The sequence below is a fragment of the Nematolebias whitei genome, chromosome 4, assembly GCF_014905685.2.
Source record: "Nematolebias whitei isolate Nwh7 chromosome 4, NemWhi1, whole genome shotgun sequence".
Classification (NCBI taxonomy): domain Eukaryota; kingdom Metazoa; phylum Chordata; class Actinopteri; order Cyprinodontiformes; family Rivulidae; genus Nematolebias; species Nematolebias whitei.
In genome coordinates this window covers 16,972,128-16,979,404 of record NC_056501.1, presented here as the reverse complement: position 1 = coordinate 16,979,404, position 7,277 = coordinate 16,972,128, and positions in this window count along the sequence as shown.

Below are 7,277 nucleotides of genomic sequence, written 5' to 3'. Positions count from 1 at the left end.
GCGGGGTGGATGTGGGTAGAGTGTAACAGGATGTGGGGTTAGCGTTGATCTGGGGGGGGGGGGGGACACTTCACATCCCAAAGGTTCACACTGACATGTGGTGACCTAGAAAAAGAAAATTGTCCGAGCTCAGAAATTTTTACTGTATTTACAAGAAAAAAATAAGCCTACAAACAACCCAATTTCCAAAAATAAAAACTACAAGAGGTTATGTAGAATTTAGATAAAACAGTCATGTGTCATCACAGATGATGTCTTTTTGAACTGTGCGCTGACAGGCCAGATGGTTCGTGTCCTGTTTAGCCTCGAGGATTCAGTGTCCAAATTAAAAATAAAAGATATTGTAATTAGATTCATCAGACCACAGTTCATCCTTTATTTCAGCCTAAATGACTCTGTAACTATAAAATGATGCTGCACTTGTTTTATCTCTACATGTCTGTGTTAAACTTGATAAAGGCTTTCTGTAATGTTCCTAAACACCATGCATGCTGTGACTTACAGCTCGTTTTTCTGCTGAGGGCCTGAAGCTACAGCTTTAGTTACAGCACGTTTCATACACGGTGACTTAATGTGCTTCACATTAAAAACTATAAGAAAAAAACAACAATGACCAAAGAAAAACAGAATATAACAATAAAATAAGTTTTAAATGGTTCATTGAACAGTAAAATGTGAATTTAAAAATACAAAAAAGAGTTTAGGAAACCATGTAAAGTTTTCATTACCTAATATTCTCCATATTATGTTTTAATTCTGCAAATAAACATAAAAAAAGATTCAGTTTGAGGGAATTTAATATTTTCTTTTTCTTTCAATGTAAAGTGCCTAGTAGGCATACTTTTTCTGTAAACGGATGCAACAATAAATTAAAAGTTATTTTAAAAGAAAGTCTACACTGTGTTTAAATAATCATTTTATATCCATTTAAAATTCTGACCTTTAGCCAATGAACCAATTTTTCAACGTAGGTGGGTTTTTTTGTTTGGAAAAAACAAAAAATCAGTCTCCATCATCAAATGTAAACCATTTACACAACTAAAAATCACAAGACTCAAGGATTCAAGGGTTTTATTGTCATTCACATGTGGTACATGAGGTGGAACGAAACTATGTAAATGAGGTCCCTGTTACATCCAACAAAAATACAAATTGTAAAGAAAAACATAGTAAGATCCAAGACATGAACTAAAGTAAGAATGCAAAACTAAGAATACACTAAGCACTAATAGTACAGAAGCAATGTGCCATAACAACAGCAGCACGAACATGAGTCAGTGTGAGCAGATGAGAACTAATGAAAACAGCAACACGAACTAATAATCAGCAGCATGAGATTAGCATCATAGATAGTCAGCAACACATTAGCCACATATTACATAGTTACAATATATAAATTAAACTGATAACTAAAATAACATTTTAATGTTTAATGTGATATAATTTCATGTGTATTCTGCTTTTCGTTTTTCCTTTACAAAATAATTCACCCAGAATCACAACCGTTTTTAAACAGGGTTAGCTTTGTTAGCTTATGTTAGCTTTTAAATAAAATATCTTATATTGATCGGGACAGATAGTTTTCAAACAACTTTTAGGAACACATAGTTGTAGCTTTGGAAAAGTCTTGAGCAAATCATATATATTTTGTTTCAAAAAGACTTTCTTTCAGTCTTTTAATGTAGATTCATAGTAAGTCCGAGTCTTTATGGTCTGACTGCATTTTTCAAAAATTTCTTTGGACTTTGCTTTTTTATTCATTTGTCAGTCATCAGAGGGACAGACTTTAGTTTTTTTTAAAACCACTAAGTCTGACTTAAAAATTAACAAAGCATTAAAGTTACCTAACTCAAGAAAGGATCACAACTTTCAAATAATCAGTGTGTTAAACTGAATTATTACTCATTCAATGGAAGAAATGGAAACAGATTGTCTTTGCGACTAACCAAGTGTCTAAAAACGTCAGGCCCTCTGGATAGTTTGTTTTTGTTGAAACGTTTCATCTTTCATCCAAAAAACGTCATCAGCCCGAGGAGCCACAACAAACTCAGTCTTATAAATAGCACCTTCACATAGTGGGTCAAACCACTTTGCTCGGTTGGGATAAGAAAGTCTAATCAAGGGTTGAACCTCAAATTCAGAAGGAACCAAAGAGCTGTTTACTCTCCCTAGAGTCCTTGAGGGGTCACAGGAGTCTGCCCTATGGTTCTACATGTGTTTCATGAACTTGATGATATTCACCGGTGTTCCCTGAGGTGCTCTGTGAGAATGGGATTGTCCGTTGTCACTGATTCTGTTCGTAACTTCTATGAACATAATTTCTCGGTGCAGCCAAGGGGTGGATTCAGTGACATTAGGATTACGTCTCTGCTATTTGTGAGTGATGTTGGGGGAGTGGTAGTGTAGAGACTAGAAAAAAAACATGCCTGTTATCGGAAGGTTGGTTCGAATCCCTAGACAAGCACATGAGATTTGTGTGGGAAAGGTGAAGCACCCACATTTGTTCAACAGTGAGGGAAGAATAGAGAGTGAGATCGACAGATGGATTAGTGCAGCTTCCTCAGTATTGCGGACTCAGTGCCGGTCAGTTGCGGTGAAGAAGGAGCTGAGCTGTGAGGTGAAGCTCTCTGTTTACTGGTCAGTCTACATTCCTACATTCTCCTATGGCCACAAACTCTAGGTAGTTACTGGAAGAATAAGGTTGCAGATACCGGTCATTTTTTTGCAGGACAGCTGGACTCTCTCTTAGAGATAGGCTGAGAAGTTCAATTATTCAGGAGATACTCAGAGTAGAGCCGCTGCTCCTCCACATCAAAAGTAGCCAGTTGGGGTAGTTCAGACATTTTGTAAAAATTCCATGTGAACACCTCCCTAGGGAGGTTTCCTGAGCATATCCAACTGGGAGGAGACCCTGGGGAAAACCCGGACACTTTGGAGAGACTGTCTCTTGGTTGGCCTGGGTATGCCTTGGAGTCCTCCCAAAAGAATTGGAAGAGGTGGCTGTAGAAAGATGTCAGGGCCTCCCTGCTCAAGCTGCTGCTCATGCAACCTGACTCCGCAACAAGCAGCAGATGATGGATGAACGGACGGACGGTTGGATGTTATGTAACACAAAGCAAAATTACTCTAAAGTGGATTTATTTTTCTGTGCTTGAAGAATTCATGGGTCAGTGTAAAAAAGGTTAATACAAAAAAAATGTATTCCACTCTAAAGAATTGAGTAAAAAAAATTGCCGAAATTTTATAAATATCTTTGAAAATCTTTACAAAGTTCAAAGGTGACTTCTTTAATGCAACGTCAAAGATTAAACATATAACTAAGGAAGAGATAGTTCAAGACTTTTGGCACTGCATTGTATGTACATGTTTGCGCACATACATAGATATAAATAATTCTCTGGCAGAATAATCCTCCAATTTTTATCTGTTCTTTCTTTCTATTTATAAAAATCAATAAAAGCTATGAAACACTGAAACAGCCGATAAGCTCCATATAAAAGCGCAGCTGTGGTGCGTGGACATAAAAAAGGTTAATTTCCTGCCCTTGAAGTTCGTTGTTGATGCGCTGCGCTCGTCTTGATTGAAAAATGAAAACAATGTCGGCAGGTGTGCGTTTGATCAAACTGAATGACATTTACCCAGGTACCCTTGAGACTGAGTAAGCACTGGAAAGACCTTTTGTTGCCTCACCTCTTCCAAAAAAAAAAAAAACATCTCTAAAGCTGGATGAATGCACGCTTGGTTACTCAGCATATAGAGGGTATCTGGCAAATGGAGTTGTATACCAAATGATGTTTGTGTGGACTGTTTTCCCACTTGGCTGTTCTTGCATGTGTCTATCCCCAGTGACTTCCTCCCAAACACCACTGGATCTTTGCTGCTTTTGTCTTTTTCTTCTTGCTTGAAGCATCATCTCCCTCCCATTTCTTTGTTGTTTTCTTTTTTTCTCACTCCCATTCTTCAACTCGTCTCTACCCTTACCTCTTCCTAATTAACACCTACTGTAGGCTCTGTCTGCCTTGGTAAATCTCCAAGGATAGAGCTGGAAAAGACGACAGCAAGAGGGAAACAAATACAAGAAGACGTCAGAGAAATCAGCTGAAAAGTGAGAAATGGATAAGAGCCAGATTCAAACGGTGGTTGTTGGATATGATTATGAACCCTCGTGCCGATAGTCACCGGAAATGTCTAAAAGCAGAAGGTATGAATCCAAAATATGAACTAAATAAATTCCTTGCAGACGTGTATACTGCTCACTGCCTTTCACGTCAAAGTTTTAAACAAAGATGTCCTGAAATATGTTAGCATTTTCAAAGATGGCTTTCAACTACTACCACGTCAAATTTTAGCTTGTTATTTCTGTATAAATGACAGAGTTATGGCTATTTTTGTTTGCACAGGTTGATTAATTGTTGCAGCCATCTTGAATCAGGTGACTTTAAATCAGAGGTTAAAACATCAAGACGGTCAAAGTAAACAAACGGTCGCATAGAGAACTGGAAAATGCGTTTTCTTCTAGACATAATCTGGAAGACTTTTTTTTCAGGCTTTTTCTTGTTGCATAGTTAGCATGCTTTATTAAAACATGTCTTTCCAATACCCTTTAGGAATTTACAACATATTCAGTAAACTGACTCTTGTGACAATATATTGTATGTGTTAGCTTAACATGCTATATGTTTAAGTATAAATATACAAAACAAACATATATTTGTGTTTCAGAGTCTTTAAGGTTTAGTCTGGAAACACAATGACTTAAAAAATGTTTAAACTTCCTTAAGTCTCACTGATGAAATGCTGGGTTGTATCTAAACATTTTTTTATGAACTATGGATATTGGGGGTCTGATGGAGATTGTCTAAGGGCCCACTTTTGGCCCTCATGCCTCAAGTTATCCATGTCTGCTCTAAATGGTAATCAGTTATAGATGCACATCTAATGATCACTTTCTAAGAGTTTTAGTAAAATACGTCCAGTAATTATTAGGATAATTTGCTCACAGACAAATAGGTAGACACACACAGGTAATTACATTATCACTTGCCTGTTGTCAAGGCAGCTGGCAGTAATCAGAAAGTATAACATAAATGACGTTCATATGGGCATTCAAAGGGAGGTTTAAGATTACCTGAAGTGTGGTTCTATGTCAAATATAACTAACAAGTGTCTTACCCATTGCAGATTACTGTGAATGACCTAAGTTAGAAGGAATAGTTTAATTTTGACTAATTGATGAGCTAATTGCTGGTCTGATTAGGACCAAGACCAAAGTGGATTGCTTATTTTCTTAAAAAACTACAACTTTAAAAGTTTAATAGGGATTTAAACAAATGTTTGTTTTTACTATACTATACTATACTATACTATACTATACTATACTATACTATACTATACTATACTATACTATACTATACTATACTATACTGTACTGTACTGTACTGTACTATACTATACTATACTATACTATACTATACTATACTATATTGTACTATACTATACTATACTATACTATATTATACTATACTATACAACTTTATTTATATCTGTACAATAAAACAAAAAAGCAGAGGACACAGGATAAAATACATAATCAACAGATGTTTAAAAAAATCTAGAATCAATAGAACAATAAAAGCCCAATAAGGTGTTTTTTTATCAACTCACACTGGGTCAAATTGTATTTTACTCAAGTATTTACAAAATATCCTATGGCTGTTTTCAAGCACAAACAGTTATAGCAGCAGCTAGTTATAGCCCTTCAAATGCACTTCCTGAAAGAATATCATATCGGTTAGTGAAAAATGAATTTGACAGCAGTATATAGAGTATAGAAACATTCACATTAATTAGCACAAACTTCTGACACATGAGCAGCTGTCCTCTTTTGTCAGACTAGCCATAAGCTCATCAATCCTGACATAATTCAATGAGGTTGTTCAAAGAGCTATGCAGCAGGTAAGATATTAATTGTTTATAACCTTTGCACAAAACATCACTTCAAAAGATCTGAGCCATCCAATAAATGCAACTGTCAGATACCAGACCCCCCCCCCCCCCCCACACACACACACACACACACACACAAACTCTCTAGAAACCATCTGTTTTTGCAAAACCACCAGAGACCTTGGGGCACATCAAACAATGCTGAAAATCTCAAGGTGTTCCACTGCGTGTGTGTGTGTATGTGCGCGACGTGACAAATATGTAGGTGCGCTGCCTCTTTTTACACCTGGTGTTCATGAGTTAGGGTTAAGCCTTGGTGTGTGTGGACGCAGAGGACTTTAAAAGAAGCTTTCAGGCAAGCAAGTGCACAGTTACACACTAATAAATGAACGCACACAGGCATACACAAACCAGTGAGTCCTAAATATTTCACCATGGAGACGGGAGGGGAAGAAAATACATGCAGGAACACACACAAACAAACTGGAAGGTTAAAAACAGCCGCGCGAGCCAATGGCTCTGAAAGGCTGAAGCTGTTGGACCAAATGAAGACAAAGGAAACAACCACAGGCAAATGCATGCTGCCTAAATTTGCAAGCCCGAACAACTAACGCACACACAGTCAAATGTGTGCATGTGCATGTTTTTAGCAAATGTGGTCACTGCATTAATAATATAGATTTATGACTAATATTGATCAGCTGTAGACGTCTAAGCATTTCACGCACACACGTAGCAAAGCACTGAGTCGACAATACATAGAAAAATGACTGTTTATATCAGCAGCACTCCACAACAATAAATTATGAACTGTTGACTTTGCACCTGTGCACACGAAGACGAAGAAAGAAAACAGGCAGACAGATACACACACGGAGCAGCATGCAAACACACCGTGAACACCTGCCACTACAAAAACCTGTCTGGAGAATGCCACCAAAAGAGGGACATAAAACACACACACACTTTTTGGCTGGTAAGTAGCACTGCAGCGTGTGATTTAAAGATATTTAATTTTGAATTCAATTATTTGCTGCACACGTAAGACATTTTGTGACAGAAAAGTCAACCATCAATAACAGTTGAGTCCTGGAAATGTCTCGGCAGGCGCTCCAGCTCACACAACGAGAGGATCAAACAGGTTGTGACTCCCCCCCCACCTCCTCCCAGCAGAGTCTTGTTGGCTAATAGACAAAAATAAAAAAGAGATACTTATAAATTCAACTGAACGACATAAATATGGGTTTAATTTTGTCACTGAGAGCTGAAATAATGAAGCCATGAGTCAAAGTGGATGAACACTAAATATTTTATATATATATATATATATA